This window comes from Canis lupus, chromosome 17 (assembly GCF_003254725.2).
Source record: "Canis lupus dingo isolate Sandy chromosome 17, ASM325472v2, whole genome shotgun sequence".
NCBI classification, from domain to species: Eukaryota; Metazoa; Chordata; class Mammalia; order Carnivora; family Canidae; genus Canis; species Canis lupus.
In genome coordinates this window covers 45,829,822-45,847,505 of record NC_064259.1, presented here as the reverse complement: position 1 = coordinate 45,847,505, position 17,684 = coordinate 45,829,822, and positions in this window count along the sequence as shown.

Genomic DNA, 17,684 nt, shown 5'->3' with positions numbered 1-17,684 from the left:
CTACCCAGGCATCCCTATAACATTTTTAAAATATTTCTCCAGAAAATACTGTAGGGCTATTTTCTCCCCAAATATCTATGTCTTGTAAATCTATGTCTATGTCTAGGAATATTGACTCAGCTTGGGCTTACCCATATGTGTTATTGAATTTTTTGTTTATGACTCTTTTTTGTATCCCACATAGAACTTTGTGCATTTATTTTCATTGTGCTAAGTGACTTTATTTTGTTTTTCTTTCAAGTATATTTTACAGATGTTAAAAATTCCTCAGTCTTTATATCACTGAAGATCATTTCATTTTTTTCAAACTTGCATGATATTTTGGCTATAGGTAGAATTTAAAATTCAAAAAGACTTTCTTACAAAACATGAAATTCAAGAAGTGTCTTCTTGAATCCAGTTTTGCAAATAAGTTATCTAATAAAATCTAGTTATTAGTGTTTTTGTTAGTAATTATTATTCAATATTTATAAATATTCTAATTATATTTTTCATCATATATATTCCTACTATGTATTAGGAAAATGGTCCTTTTCCCCCCTTGCTTTTCATTACAGGAGATAACAGATGGCAGGTAAGCATATGAAAATATATTCAACATCATGTGTTATTAGGAACTGCAAATTTTAAAAAATGAGATACTGCTAAACACCTATTAAAATGGCCAGAATCAAAATTTATAATGATCAAAACAAAATGGTATGGGCACAAAAATAGACACATAGATCAATAGAACAGAATGGAAAACCCATAAAAGGCATCCTTGGCGGCTAATGGTTTAGCGCCTCCTTCAGCCCAGGGCATGATCCTGGAGACTCAGGATCAAGTCCCACATCTGGCTCCCTGCATGGAGCCTGCTTCTCCCTCTGCCTGTGTCTCTGCCTCTCTCTGTCTCTGTGTCTTTCATGAATAAATAATTTTTTTAAAAAAAAGGAAAACCCAGAAGTGAACTCACAACTATATGGCCCATTAATCTTCAACAAAGCAGGAAAGAATATTCAATGGGAAAAAGAGTCTCTTCAATAATGTTGTTGGGAAAACTGGGCAGCAACATGCAAAAGAATGAAACTGGACTAACTTCTTACAACATACATAAAAGAAATAAATTCAAAATGGATTAATGACCTAAATGTGAGACAGGAAACCATTAAGCCCTAGAGGAGAACACAAGCAGTAACCTCTTTGACATTGGCCATAGAAATTTCTTATTAGTTATGTCTCCTGGGGTGAAGGAAACAAAAGCAAAAATAAACTCCTGGAACTTTATCAAAATGAAAAGCTTCTGCACAGCAAAGGAAACAACAAAACTAAAAGGCAACCTAAAGAATAGGAGATGACATATCTGATAAAGGATGGAAAATACATAAAGAACTTATAAAACTCAATACTCAAAAAAATAATAATAATCCAGGTGCCTAGGTGGCTTAGTGGTTGAGAGTCTGCCTTTGGCTCAGGTCATCATCCTGGGGTCCTGGGATCGAGTCCCGCATCAGGCTCCCTGTGCAGAGCCTGCTTCTCCCTCTGCCTATATCTCTGCCTTTGTGTCTCATATGAATAAATAAATACAATTTAAAAATAAATAAAATAAAAACATAATCCAATCTAAATTGGCTGAAGATATGAATAGACATTTTTCCAGAGAAGACATACAGATGGCCAACAGACACATGAAAAGATGCTCAGCATCACTGGTCATCAGGTAACTACAAATCAAAACTACAATGAGATATTGCCTCACACCTGTCAGAATGACTAAAAATCAACAGCACAAGAAACACAGGTGTTAATGAGGATGTGGAGAAAGGGGAACCCCCTTACACTGTTGGTGGGAATGCAAACTCGTGCAGCCACTCTGGGAAACAGTATGGAGATTGCTCAAAAAAGTTAAAAACAGAACCATCCTACCATCCAGCAATTGCACTATCAGATACTTACCCGAAGAATATAAAAATACTAATTCGAAGGAATATATACTCCTGCTATTTAAAGCAGCATTATCTATAATAGCTAATTATGGAAACATTCCCTGCCCATTGAATGATGAATGGATAAGAAAGATGTGGCTTGTGTGTGTATGTATGTGTGTGTGTGTGTGTGTGTGTGTGTGTATGTACAGGCACATACACAATGGAATATTACTTAGCCATAAAAAGAATGAAATTTTGGCATTCTCAACAATATCGATGGAGCTAGAGAGTATTTGCTAAGTGCAATGAGTCAGCCAGAGAAAGACATATATCACATGATTTCACTCATATATGGAATTTAAGAAACAAACAAACGAAAAGAACAAAGGAGGAAAAAAAAAGAAAGCAAGAAGCAAACCAAGAAAACAGACTCTTATTTTTTTTTTAATTTTTTTTAAAACAGACTCTTAAATAATGGAGAACAAACTATGGTTACCAGAAGGGAATTGAGTGCGGTGATGAGTTAAATAGGTGATGCAGATTAAGCAATGCCCTTGTGATATGCACCAGATGTTGTATGGAAGTGCTGAATCACTATATTCTACATACGAAACTATATTACACTGTATGTTAACTAACCAAAATTAAAAACTTAAACAATAAAAAAAAAAACTTAAACAATAAAACAGTGACAACACCAAACGCTTCCAAAGATGTAGAGCAATGGGACCTCCCATTCATTGCTTGTACAAAATGGTTAAACCAGTTTGGAAGATCCTTACCACATGATTCTGTTATCACATTCCTTGGAATTTAACCAAAAGAGTTGAAAACTTATGTCCACACAAAAAACTGCCCATGGATGTTTACAACAGCTTTATTCATAATTGCTGAAACTTGAAAGCAACCTGATGTCCTTCAGTAGATCAATGGATAAATAAACTGTGGTATATCCAAACAATGTAATATTATTCAGCACTAAAAGAAATGAGCTATGAAACCATGAAAAGGCTACATATTGTATGCTTTCAATTATATGACATTCTGGAAAACGCAAAACTATAGACACAATAAAAAGATCAACAGTTGCCAGGGATTATGAAGGAAGGAGGAGTGAATAGGTGGAGTGCGGAGGATTTTTAGGGCTGTGAAACAGTTGTGTATCATACTATAATTGTAGATATGTATCATTATACACTTGTCCAAACCCATAGAATGTGCAACACCAAGAATAAACCCAAAGGCAACAATGGACTTTGAAAACTCCTCTTCTTTTCTTTAAAATTTGTTGAACATATGTACGTACCAATAAAACAATATTGTGGGGGACCTGGGTAGCTCAATTGGTGGGGCAACTGATTTGATTTTAGCTCAGGTCATGATTTTGGGGTCCTGAGGTCAAGCCTCATGTTTGGCTCCCTGCTCCACACGGAGTCTGCTTGATACTCTCTCTCCTTCTGCCTCTGACCCTCCCCCTGTTCACCACTGCACTCTTTCCCTAAAATAAATAAAACTTATTATTTTTATAAATAAAACAATGAAGGGGGGTCAGCAGATTCCCTGCTTTGTGGGGAGCCTGATGTGAGACTCCTGAGATCATGTCCTGAGCAGAAGGCAGATGCTTAACCAACTCAGCCACTCAGGCACCCCAAAGAATTAAATCTTTAAAAAAATTTAGTGTGTGTACACCTTTCATAAGAATATAACATTTTCCCCAAATTAATTCTTTCAAGTTATACTCTGAGTAGTTGTTTTTATATTCTTCCATCATTTAAATTTATAGACAAATTTTTGCCATCTTAAGCTGTATAAAATAGCATTTTTTTGTGGTTTAATTTGCATTTTCTTGGTTATCAATCTATCAGGTAAATTTTAACTAATATTTATCATCATTTTACATGCTTATTCATCAGTAGTTCACATATTTCTTAAATGCCTATTTTTGTATCTTTCCTATATTTCTCTTGGGTTGTATTATTTTCTCTTTTGTAAGGAATTATTTGCATGTAGGTATATGCTTGCATATTTTAAATAATAACACTGATTCTCTATGTGGCATCTTTCAGTTCTCAGTGTAATACCTTAAAAAATTATTTAAAGTGTATTATTAGTTTTGGGGAAGAATTTAGTGACCTATCAGTTGTATATAACACACAGTGCTCATTCCATTTAGTGCCCTCCTTAATGCTCATCAACCAATTACCTTATCCCCTCCATCTCTCCTCCAGTGTCATAACTTTTGTGTTTTCTTACCGTATCTTTGAATAAACTCTAAGTCTTTATTATATGTTAGTCAAATGTACCTTTTTCTTTTCATTGTGATTATCTTATTTTGTGTCTTAAATAATAAATTATATTCTATCATCAATTGAGTAAGTTTTCTTAATTTTCTTATAAACAATTATTTTGTTTGACTTATATTTTCTTTGCTTGGAATTATTTTGTATATTATGTGGGGTCACGAATCAAATTTTTTACATTGTTTATATAGAGAGAACAGGTTATATACCATGTTTATTAAATAGCCACTTCTACTCCTTCAGCTCCCATACTACATGTGATCCATAAGTTCACATTTGTGTGAATGTTCTTCTAGGCTCTCTAATGAGTGCCACTGACCAATTTATTGATGGCTGAGATTCATACTCACCTGTTCTTCAAGAGAGTCTTGACTATTATTGGCCTTATCTTCTTGCATATAAATTTTAGAGTAAGTTGGTTAAGTTCCATTCAAACCTCTGCCAGAATTTATTGATAGAGCATCACTTCTGCAGATCATCTTGATGAGACTTAACATTGTTAAAATATCAGTTTTCCATATCCATGAGGTAATTATATTTCTCCAGTTACTTATGTCTTCTTTAATGCATTTCCACTTGGTTATATAATTTTTCTCCAATAGTATACAAATCTTTTATTTGGTGAATTTCTTGTTTTCTGATTTTTTGGCAGTTGAAATTTCATCTTTTTATTGCACTTTCTAACACTTTGTTTCTAAGCATATATATACAAGCACTATTTAATGTTGGGTCACTGCTCTTTTTCTCTTTAAAATTTTAGTTTATTCCTTTCCAATTCTTATAAATATTACATATGATTTTGTTTCCTACTGAGTGCTTACAATGATGAATGTCTGAGGTCATAGTAGATATCCTTATCTTGTTTTGGAAAATAAAGGTAATGTTTTTACATTTCCATATTGATCACAATAAGATGTACTTTGGGATTTTTTCAGATATGCTTTATCGGTATAAGGAAGTTCTTTCCTACTTAGAGTTTGTTAAGAGCTTTTATCAGGAATAGTATTGAATTTTATCACATACATTCTCTGCATCTTCTAAAATGATCAATTGCTTTTCCTCCTGTAGTTTTGTAGTCTATTAATGTACTGTACTACGTTGATTTATTTTATACAGGGGAACCACCTTGCATTCTTGGAATAATCCAACTAAGCAAGGTAGTTTGTACAAATTAAAGTACATATATTTTGTTATATATGTTTTTTATATATATAAGTACATTAACATATTAACATTTATTATATACACATATATTCGTGTCATATTCGATGTATTAATGTTTTGTCTAGTCTTTTAAATTTTATTTTTATAAGTCAGTTTTGCCTATAGTTTCTCATGCTTCTATTGTATCCACTTAGTTTGCTTTCATTTATATGGTTGTAAATATGAGACAATGAAAACCTTAAGAATTAAACCTGGGCAGTCCCGGTGGCGCAGCAGTTTAGCGCCGCCTGCAGCCCAGGGTGTGATCCTGGAGACCCAGGGATCAGTCCCACGTCAGGCTCTCTGTGTGGTGCCTGCTTCTCCCTCTGCTTGTGTCTCTGCCTCTCTCTGTCTCTATGAATAAATAAAATAAAATATTAAAAAAAAAAAGAGAGAGAATTAAACCTGTGGTTCTGAACCTCATGTCTTTGAGGTTAAGAGGACACATAAGCTGTAACTGTTTAAATTGTATGTTATAAGCAAATCAAAACTGGGTTGAAAAGTGTCATAGTGAAACGATGCCTGCTATGAATTCTTAAAATGTGAACATTTAGTTCTTGATTTACCTGTCTACACAACTGAATGTTTAATTTTGTTTTTCTCACAGGAGAGTATATCTTTCCTTAATTTTATGTTTATATGAAACCTTCTGAAAGAAGTATCTTCCTGTCAAGGATTTTAAAGTTAATAACAATTTAGACTCTAATTTAAGAAGAGTCTATGTCAAAATGAACCAAGACTTCTTCCAAAGGTTCGATATATGTCTATAATCACTAGGAATGCACAGTTAATTTATACCAAAGGGCTGTTTGCCATATTAAGTTACATTTATATATAGAAGGATTGTTTTTCATACTGAAACATCCTCAAGGCTGGATATTTTAATGTGGCAACTATTAAAAGAAAAACTTTGAGATTTTACCTAAAGCAAGACAGCATGAGATAAATTCTATTTGTATTACTCATTTTCTGACTGTATCCCAGTACTTTTGGTCTGCAGGAAGGATGATAAAGACTGCATTATGTTACCAAACTCTGTCTCCATTTCCTCCTGGGCAAAAATCTAGACCGCATTTCCCAACCTCTTTGCATTTAGGACAACAATATGCAAATGTTAGGTGAGTAAAAGTAATGGGCTCCTAGCTTATGATCATTTCCGTGCTTTTCTCCACACACTCTCTTCCCTCTATATCTGGCCTGTGGAAAGTTCCCAGGTTAGCTTCCATATTCTCCACCCATCTCTCTCTCCCTGTTTTACATTTTCCACTTTATGAGGAAATTCTCATTCGAAAACCTGTCACACATGTGATTTATTTCAGGAATACTATCATTTAATATTGTGTAAGGCTATGCCATTTCGTTCCAGAAACGAAACGTCCCATCTATAAAGTTAAATGTTTGCCCTCATTCTTTTATACTGTTGTTACTTGTAAACTTGCAGCAACCAGGAGTAGATTATAAATGGGGAAATTGTTTTGTTTTGCAGTTACATGCTACCTTCTGTTACTACTCTTACCAAACTAGACAATCAAGTAAGTTGTTTTGTAACCATAAGATGATAAAAACATTACTTGTAGAACCAATTGTTCTTCATCGTGATGAAACATACACAATTTGACCCAAATATTCAGATCATCCACAGAACTTTGGAGGCTGGAATTTTTTTAATCAATAATATAGATTTTTTTAACTTTATGACACATACCATAGGTATATTATTCTCAATTATTATTCAGTCACTAAATATAACGACTGTATCATATCATCTTCCCATTTGGAGAAGAAATCTGAAAATGATGATGGAATTATTTTTATTTGGGAACCTTAGTGATTTAACATACATAAATCAACTTTTACATCTTTTCAAAAATATTCTTCCTATATACACTTAAATGTTTAACACAAATATACTATATGTGGCAATGTAAGCAAGGTGTTTGGGGATATGAGACCTATTTCCCTCACTCTTATCTTCCTTCAGAGTGGCTCATTAAGATCAAGTAGCTCGTTAATTCACCAAGTCTTCTCAAATACCCATGAATTTATTATTCTTATCCCACCTTTACATGTATTTAAAATAAATACATGTTGAAGTTTGCCCTATTTGTGTAACCAAAATTTACCCAATATTCCAGTTATATCCCTTCAGGGATTCTTCTATTTATACTGCAATACACATCAAAATGCATTCTCTTTTAAATACTACTGAAATAACTGTAATTCTTGTTGAAATTACAGATTTATTCCATATATTTTATGCTACTGTATATTATAAATGTCATGATGAATATGATATACATATTTATATTGTATGCATTTATATGATCATATCTTTTCCATTTCATATCCCCTCCTTGCAGATGAAGACCATAGTTTTCATTTATTCTAGACTACTCATAAATCCCATTGCAAAACTAACTAAAGAAGATAATCTAATAAACACTTCATTAGTTTTAATTGATTGATTTTTAAAAAACACTATGTAGATGGAAAAATTCAACTTACCACGGCGATCATCAATCTTCCTGTGAAAACAAAAATATTAAACCAGGTATGAAAATCATATTGAACAAATACCAAATTTTCATATTCAATAATAAGAATCTTAGATAATTCCATTAAAGAATGCTATTTGAATTAAAACTAATTGGGACCCATGGATGGCTCAGTGGTTGATGTCTGCCTTCAGCTCAGCACGTGATCTTGGGATGTGACTGGGATGGAGTCTCATATCAGGCGCTCCGCGGGGTATCTGCTTCTCCCTCTGCCTATGTCTCTGTCTCTCTCTGTGTGTCTCTCATGAATAAATAAAATAAAGTCTTAAAAAAAAAAAAACTCTAGGGGATCCCTGGGTGGCGCAGTGGTTTGGCGCCTGCCTTTGGCCCAGGGCGCGATCCTGGAGACCCGGGATCGAATCCCACATTGGGCTCCCGGTGCATGGAGCCTGCTTTTCCCTCTGCCTGTGTCTCTGCCTCTCTCTCTCTCTCTCTGTGACTATCATAAATAAAAAAAAAAAAAAAAATTAAAAAAAAAAACCTCTAATTATTAACTTGCTTACCCCATGTTGTTTTGCTTTACAATTGTTGAAAGCAGAGATTTCTTCCATTCAATAGAGCTATCAATGACACAAGTGCATCAGTGATAGATCAAGTAAGCCTGAATGGATTCACAAATCTTTATTTCATTACTGACAGAGACTGTACTTTGTAGCCTAGAAATTCATCTTGACTTTAGGATCTAGAAAATGTCCAGGGAAACAGACTCTGTTAAATTTGTGTCTAAGCAAATCTATCACAGCTCCCATCTATCTCAACATTCATGTATATTGGTTAATTTTATTTCAATCTTTCCCAAAGGTAAAATTAAGTACACTGCTTGCTACTCTAATTTGGGCTAATATTCCATCACAGATGACTCTTCTCATATCACCAACAGATCTATAGTGTTTCACTAATTTAACCAGAGCTGGACCTAAGCAACTCACTCGTTATTCTGGCTGTTTCTTTTGGTCATATTCTAATTTTTCTAACTATGTTCTTGATTTATTTCTACTTTCTGATCATAAGCATGCAAACATTTATCATACTCATTCTGTTTATTTTTCTCTAAGATCTTGCTGCACTGTGTATATTATCCTGAATCATATTCTAATTATGCAAAATAAACACAATCATTTCCACTCCCTCATATGACATATTTTTCTTCTACCCAATATTATTTATTATTAATGTTAGTGACATATCTGACCTAATCAAAATAATTGATTAGAAAGTTTGATGTGGGGGCATCTGGGCGGTACAGTCAGTTGAGTGTCTGACTCTTAGTTTTGGCTCAGGTTGTGATCTCAGGTTCATGAGACTGAGCCCTGAGCAAGGCTCCATGCTAAGCGTACAGTCTGCTTAGGATCCTCACTGCATCTCTCTCTGCCCTTCCCTGCCTGCTTGCTAGTTCTATCTCAAATAAATAAATCTTTAAAAAAAAAAAAACAAAAAAAACAAAGAAAGAACGTTGGATTTGGCATTCATCTGAAACAGCACTCCTTATAGTCATATGTCAAACTACCTTACTATTTATTCATATCTAATTTCCTAAGAAGTGTAATGTATGAGAGAAACATTCCACATGGAAGCTCTGTGAAAATTATAGCATGTAGACCTTTAACATTTGATAGCATTACCAAAAAATCATTACAAGGAAAATACTACATGATAAAGGTAGTATTTTTAAATATACAAACATTTAAAATACAAGATTCATAATAATTTTTCTTAAATCTACATTATCCAGTTTGTCTTTTTATGCTGTTTATTATTTTAATATAGGTCTTTTATATTTATTTTTATTATTTTTCAGCCAAACTATGGTTTCATTATTTTTATGTCATGTATAAACCGCTGAAATATATTTTATAATTATGGTGATAGAAAGGGATTCAGTTTGTTTTATTATAATTATTTAATCATTAAGCTGATGTATTGTTGAACAGTTTCTGTTTGTTACAGATTTTGACTGCCAAATTTATCAAACTTAAATACATGGATCTGCCTCCAGGCTTTTAATATGATTTGGTTTTTCAGTGAATGGCACTTAAGAATTTATACTCTTTTGGATATAGTGACACTATTGAATATTTTGATACTTAAGAGAGACACAGTTTTTCCCATTACTTCCAGGTGTATTTAAAAGTTTGCCTTTATGTATATAAATTGGTTGATGTCACAATGTCTTTTCTGAATTGTTCCAGCTTCAGCTTGTCCATTGGATTCACTATCTGCAAATCCACTCAGAGAAGCTATATTGCTGCCATTAGTCATGAAGAAAATGTCTCCAATATGGAAAGAGTGCTACTTCTGAATGTTCTCATTTCCAATTCCCATCACTGTGTTATGGACAGAAATAGTTATTATATCCCCTATCAAAATCTGTCTATATCACCTGAAATCCAAAGAAGCTTTTCTTATTCCAGAGTGACACAATTCCCATTTTAACATTTACATTGACCTCTAATAAGCATCATTTGATCAAATTTCCATCTAGCTACATCTGAAACAGATTAATAAATTTATTAGAGCTTGGCCATTTCTACACTACTCATTTAGTTCAACTACAGTTCAAGTGCTTGATGGAAAAATGATACATGTCAACATTCCATTTCCCTTAGCATTCTCAAGATCTTGCCAAGAAACAAAATTAAACCCTCCCATTTAGTCATAAAGTGAAATCTATACACAGACAAAAAACAAACAAACTCATACTGGGAAGGTGAAAATCTAAAGGGAAGTTTAAGAAGGAAGAGATATAACGTGTACATTAGCAGGATCTGGGCCCCATCTCAGGCATTTAAAATGCCCTACTAGCACTTGATGTGATAAGCCCTGGGTGTTATACTATATGTTTGCAAATTGAATTTAAATAACAAATTTTTAAAAATAAAAAAATAAAATGCCCTACTAGGATTGGAGTATCTTCTTAATATTAACATATAATAAATATATAATAAAATAAACATGTAATAAACATATAATAAAATGTAATATATTTATAGATACATAAAATATATATGTATATTTATTTATATGTGTGATTATGCTAGAACTACTCTCTCTCAGTGCATGATTAGCATGGGGCTTTTCAAAGGATCCAGCAATATAAAATAAAGAACTGTGGATTTATGAAGTAGATTTTCCAAATCATTTCCAATAACAAACAAAATAAACTATTAAGTAATGTTAAATTTCTTCTCTTTTTTTTTTAAAGATTTTATTTATTTATTCATGAGAGACACAGAGAGAGGCAGAGACATAGGCAGAGGGAAAGGCAGGCTCCTTGTAGAGAACCTGATGCAGGACTTCATCCCAGGACTCCAGGATCACAACTTGAGCCAAAGGCAGATGCTCAACCACTGAGCCACCCAGGTGCCCCAACATTAAATTTCTTCTTAAAATATAACAGGAAATAGTGAATTGTTGAAATGTTTATATATGTAGAAAATCCAGAATAATTTACATGCAAACTATTAATATCAATAGTTTTAGTAAACTAAAAAATAAATGTATATTTGTATAACATCAATAATAAAATACTAAAATTAAAGTAAAACTAATGGTGGTATTGATGATAAAGTCAAAATACACTAAAAGAATAAATTATAAAATCTCTAAGTTAAATCTAAGTTAAAACCTACCATTGTTGAGACAAATTAAATGATTTCTAAATGAATGTTTCAGAGCAAACCATAATATTTTAAAATGTTAAATTTTCTGAAAGCAATATATATATAAAGTGTAATTATATATATATATATTAAGTGTGTGTGTGTGTATATATATATATATATGAAGTGTAATTCCAATCAAAATCCCAAGAGAGAGAAAAGTTGGTGGGAGAAAATAATATTTGTTTAATGTTATAATTTAGGTAATTGTAGCCATATTACTTAAGATTAAGTTGGATATACAAGCGTGATACAAATAGGCAAGATGCAAAGATGTGCCCTAAAAATGAAAGTCTTCAGTTAGTGCTTTCTGTATATGTGTGTCTGTGTGTGTGTGTGTGTGGGGGGTCAATTGTAGGAATTAATTAGATTCAAGGCACCTAAACTGTATTGTTAAGAATGGATAAACTAATCATGATATCTGACAAAGAAATTTATTCCTTTCATGAATATGCCTTTGTTTATAGAGTCAGAAAATATTCTCAAGATTACATGGACTAGTATAAAATTTCTGTATGATAGTTACTGAGTTGTAATATTTATGATAAAATTTTTATATTCCTGGCACCCGTTTGGTTTTATTTACTAATATTCTTAATTGGATTTAGGATATTGTGGAGAAAATCTCAATCTGAGATTATAGAGACATTCATATGCCATAGATATAGAGTGCTATTGAGAAACTGAAGCTCATTGAAACAATTTTTTCAGGGACCATGATATTTTGAAGGGTCCACAGAGATAACTTTTGGTTGTGCTATTTCTGATATATAAAATTTTACAAATTCCATCTTAGAATAAAAAAGTAGATGAAGCACTATCTTGGGCATTTTGATGCTTTCACATGGAATCTTGATTCTTTTTTTCTTCATTAATAAAAACAAACATAGAGGTGCCTGGGTGGCTCAGTTGGTTAAACATCTGATTCAAGTCATGATCTTGAGCCCCACATTGGGTTCTGTACTCAGTAGGGAGTCTGCTTCAGATTATCTTTATCCCACTCTCCTTCTGCCTCTCTAACACTCCCACTCTCTTTCTCTTTAAAATAAATAAATAAATCTTTAAAAAAAGACATAATAGATTATACTTAATATATTCATAGTATAAACATAGTTAAAATATTTTTGTTCCAATGTATGAGACTGAGATACTTGTGTATTGATCATTATACTATGGGCAGAGAAAATTTCTTTTTAATTATGTTTGCTAAATACTGTCTTCCTAAAGAAGATAATATATAGAAGATAATGTAGTTTAGCTAAAGCTCTTCTCTCATTTACCTGGCTGAAACTCTGGAATATAAAAGGCAGTAAAACATAAACAGCAGCCCCTACTGGTCTCCAATTATCTCCAACCCTCAACATCATGGCATCTGTCTACCTTCTCAATATACCATGTATCTGCAACTTATTAACCCTATAAGAAAAGCACCAAGTGGTACGAAGGTGTAGCAATGCAAGCCCTAGATACTCAGATTATGCCTTGAGACTGAACCCTACTCTTCAACAAATGCCTATCCAACCTGAAAAAAATCCAGAGGGTTTTTTTTTTTTTTTTTTCATACTGGAACTACAGTTCTAAAATTAGAGAGATCAGCAAATGGTGTTATTACCTTTTTCTTTAAAGCCCTATGCCCAAGAAATAGTAACAGCCCTTTTTGTTTTTCTTTTCTTCCCTCTTCCTTTAGTTCTGATTACTAAAAATTTATTGGGTTGAATAACCTAGTTGGGCTAAAAAGAATTGAAATAGGTAATCTTTAAATTCCAAAAGATGCACAGAAATCATTCTGCAAAAGGTCTTTGTCTCACACTTATTTTACCTAAGCTTCCTGCTCACCTTTAAATTAAGCCAAGGGGGTACAATCTCGTCCTATGGATTTTATTCACTATTATCTGGTCCTTTTTACACCTTATTATCAAGAGTATCTCAGATATGGGTTCTAAGGAAGTCTGTCACTTATGCACAGATCTAATACCAATGTAAAACAGCAATGCTGAATCAAGAGCAGAGATAGTGACTATAAACAATTAATTTTAAGTTATAAGAAATAACTTTTAAATATAATGATCACATTAGTGAAGATAAAATAATTGATGTAGATCAGACTTGGTGATTAGATGTATTTATCATATAGTTTCTAACAAGATGTTATTATGTTAAGTTTAAAGAAACAAAATTACTTCAAAGTAGATGGGACAAATTTAAACACAAAGTAAGGCCATATTAAAACCCTGGGTTATGGAAAATGAGCAACTGCTTAGCAGATTTACTGTAGTCAGAGTGGGCAGAGTAAATTTTCTTAACTTCTTGGTATGAATTGTAATATGTGTAGCACACACATACACAAACTCTATAAAGGTTTTTTTTTTTTTTTGGTGGCTCATTCGGTTTATTTTTATTTTTTTTAAGATTTTATTTATTTATTCATAGAGACACACAGAGAGAGAGAGAGAGAGAGGCAGAGACACAGGCAGAGGGAGAAGCAGGCTCCATGCAGCGAGCCTGATGTGGGACTCGATCCTGGGTCTCCAGGATCACACCCCAGGCTACAGGTGGGCTAAACCGCTGCGCCACCGGGGCTGCCCCTGTAAAGTTTTAAAATGAAACAACCAACCATTTTTTTTCAGTCATTCAAGCTCTCAGTCCTATTCTGTGCATTCTTTTCCTCTCCAAGATGGCTGTGAAAGATCCTAGGTTAAGAGTAAAATAATTTATGTTAATAACTTCAGCAAATCTAGTTTTGTGGATTATTGGAAAATAAATTAAAATCTTCCAATGTAGATTTTTTAATCCATAGGTATGTGTATTTAGTTCTGAATATATTAAATTCTCCATACACACAAATTTAAATTATGTTACAAAAGACAAAATTATATATTAAAATTATACACTGAAGTACAGTTAATATTTTTAAATTACTCTGTTAAAATGATTATAAATTAAAAATAACAAGAATAGGCTATTAAAACATGACAATAGCTAAAATATGTTTTCATCATATTCCTAATACTAACTTCTTCTCAATTACCTTCTAAGTTTGTTACTATTATCCTTACACTTCCTTTAGAGAAACACACATAAGTAATCTTACTATGGGTATATAGATAATAGGGTGTGGAATATGCATTTGAATCAAAATAGATGGACTTGAAATTCTAGGACTTTTTCCCCCTAATCTTTCAAAATTGAGATATAATTTAGATACATTAAAATGCACAAGTCTTCAGTGTTTAATTCAATAAGTTTTGACAGTTATATACACTAGTGTAATCACCACTCAAACTACATTTTAGAACATCTCTAACATCTCAGAAAGTGCCTTCTTGTCACTTTCTATATCCAATCTCTATTCCTAAGGAAGTAACCACTTTTCATACTTAGCTTTGCCTATTCATGATTGTCATATAAATGGTAATATAGTATTATTATTTTGTCCTTGCTTCTTTTGCTTAATATAAAATATTTGTTTCATCCATATTGTTATCTATTCAATTGTCTATTCTTTTTAATATTTCTAATGAGTATCCCATTGTATAATGTACCACAGAATCTTTTTTTTATTTAAATATTTTATTTATTTATTCACGAGACACACAGAGAGGTAGAGACACAGGCAGAGGGAGAATCAGGCTCCATAGAGGGAGCCCAACATGGGACTTGAACCCGGGTCTCCAGGATCACACCCTGGGCTGAAGGCAGCACTAAACTGCTGAGCCACCCAGGCTGCCCATGTACCACAGAATCTATCCATTCTTGTGCTGTTGGGCTTGTGTATAGTTTCCAGTTTTGGAAGAGACAAGGGAGTGGCGAGAGCACTATTATAAATAAAGGTGCTCTGAACATTCTTGTACAAAAATGTTTGTGGACTTATCTTTTCCTTTCTCTAAGATAAAATAAGAGGAGAACTGCTGAGTTAGAAGGTTGATGTTAACTTTCAAGAAACCGCCAAGCAGTTCTACAAAGTGGTTATACCATTTTACAGTCCCATTAGCCATATATGTTTTGACTGCTCCACATTCATCTCAACTTTTAGGGTTTTTAATCTTTCATTTAATCTATTCTCAGGGGGATGTGAAGGAGTAATCTTACTGTCAGGGAGGTAGCTCTTAACCACAGGACTCTATGGCCTTATATATGATGCTCAGAAACATTCTGATTTTAGAAAACATATTATAAGCTACAATAAATCCATGGAGATGGAAGTCAAGTTACAAGGCATGGGAGAATTTCAGCAGAATACTGAAAGTATTTACATAGTCTCTACAGAGGAACAAACCCAAAATGGTACTTAGAGAGCCTGAGTGACCAAAGTTCAAATTGAACTTCTCCCTTTCGTACTAAAATGGAAATTTCTTTCAGATTTTGATACAATTCCCAAGAGGATAGCTTAACTGAATGAATCACAGATCACTTTAATTTGACCCCAAAAGCTAGTTTTATTTTCCTTTTTTAGGTGTTTGTCCTCAGGGCTCCTGTCAAAAAGCCTGACTGTGAGACTGGTAAGAGAAAAAGCTGGCAGAGACAGGAACTACAGGTGAAGACAATATGTCTATGAGCTAAATCCTCCAGGGCCCAATTACCAGCTGCAAAATTGAAGAAGTCAGAGTCATTTCATTTCTGATTTCAAACATTCTATTTCCACTTTATTTTGCTGTCATATCACAAATATTAGGAAAACAAATATTTTACCTACAACTCGAGTTAGAATTTTACTGAAGATAGTGCATTATATATTAAATTATTCATTCACCCCATTTATTAACTACAGATAATTTAATTCATTACTTGTCTTACCACTTATTACTAAAAATCAGAGGCCAACCCTATAAGTTTTATACTTTTAAAAATAGTGTAAGGATATCTGAACCAGAAGTTACTTTCTAAGAAAGGAAAAAAAAATGTCTATCTAGATAAACTTTTTAAAAAGTTTTTCTTGTGTTTAAAACTGATTCTCATTATAATTTTGTAAGAAAAACTAATCTTTTTTTTTCCTCCCAAAGCAGAATCACTTGAAAAACTATTTTTGGTAGTTCATGAATGGACAATTCTATCACTGTTTGAAGAGATGAAGTGAGTCTGCTGTTCTATTTATCCTCTAAACCAAGACACTGCTGACTTTGATTCTGTAAAAAGAGACAAAGAAATCAAATAGACTGAGTCATTTTTCTCAAATGAGAATATGGAAGAATCTCAAGGGAAACAGATTGCTTTACACAAGTCAGAAGAGAAAAAATGTAGTGTTTAATGTGGTATCTATCACTGAATTTAGTGAATTAAACAACTTTGAATAGAGCACAGAAGGGACTGAATTCCAAACACAAATCAAAATGACAGACTATAAACTGACAATAATGATTATATTTAAGTTGCAATGCTATGTATACCTTAAATGAGAAAATATTAAAATGTTAACATTATACATGTGATTTGAAATTTTTACTATTTCAAAACCATTTGTTACATTAATAAACCTCATATCGTCTATGTAAAGAAGATTCTATCAATCAACCTATAGAGCCTACTATTTGTTAACGTTGTTAAGTTATATATATGACCCCATTCCCGGTACCAAAAAATTTCAAATATATGATCTTATGTCAGCAAGATATGAGGGTAATATGTTAGCAAACACCTTGCCATCATTTTTTCAGGCTTGATTAAGAAGCACTCATCACAGAGGGTGATGCCTTTGAACTTCCCTCTAACCACAAATACTGACTTAAAACTCACTAGCCTAGCATAATAGTTTTCTCATATAGAAGAAAATAACCTATTAAACAACCATGTGCATTAAAGATCAAAGTAAATTTTAAGTGTCTTTAAATATAGGTTCTTTAAAATTAATCTGTGAACAGTTGACCACACTAACAATTACAGAAAATAATTGGAAGAGTGATCATTTTAATATTTTTTGGAGACAATTTACCTGAATATAATAAAATCATAGGCTCCTAAAACTGTTAGTAGCATTTAAACATTAAGTCAGTGGTATTTACAAAAGTAAAGTAACAAAAAGATATGTTTGTATGTGCAATTGTTGCCTTATTATATGGTAGGAAC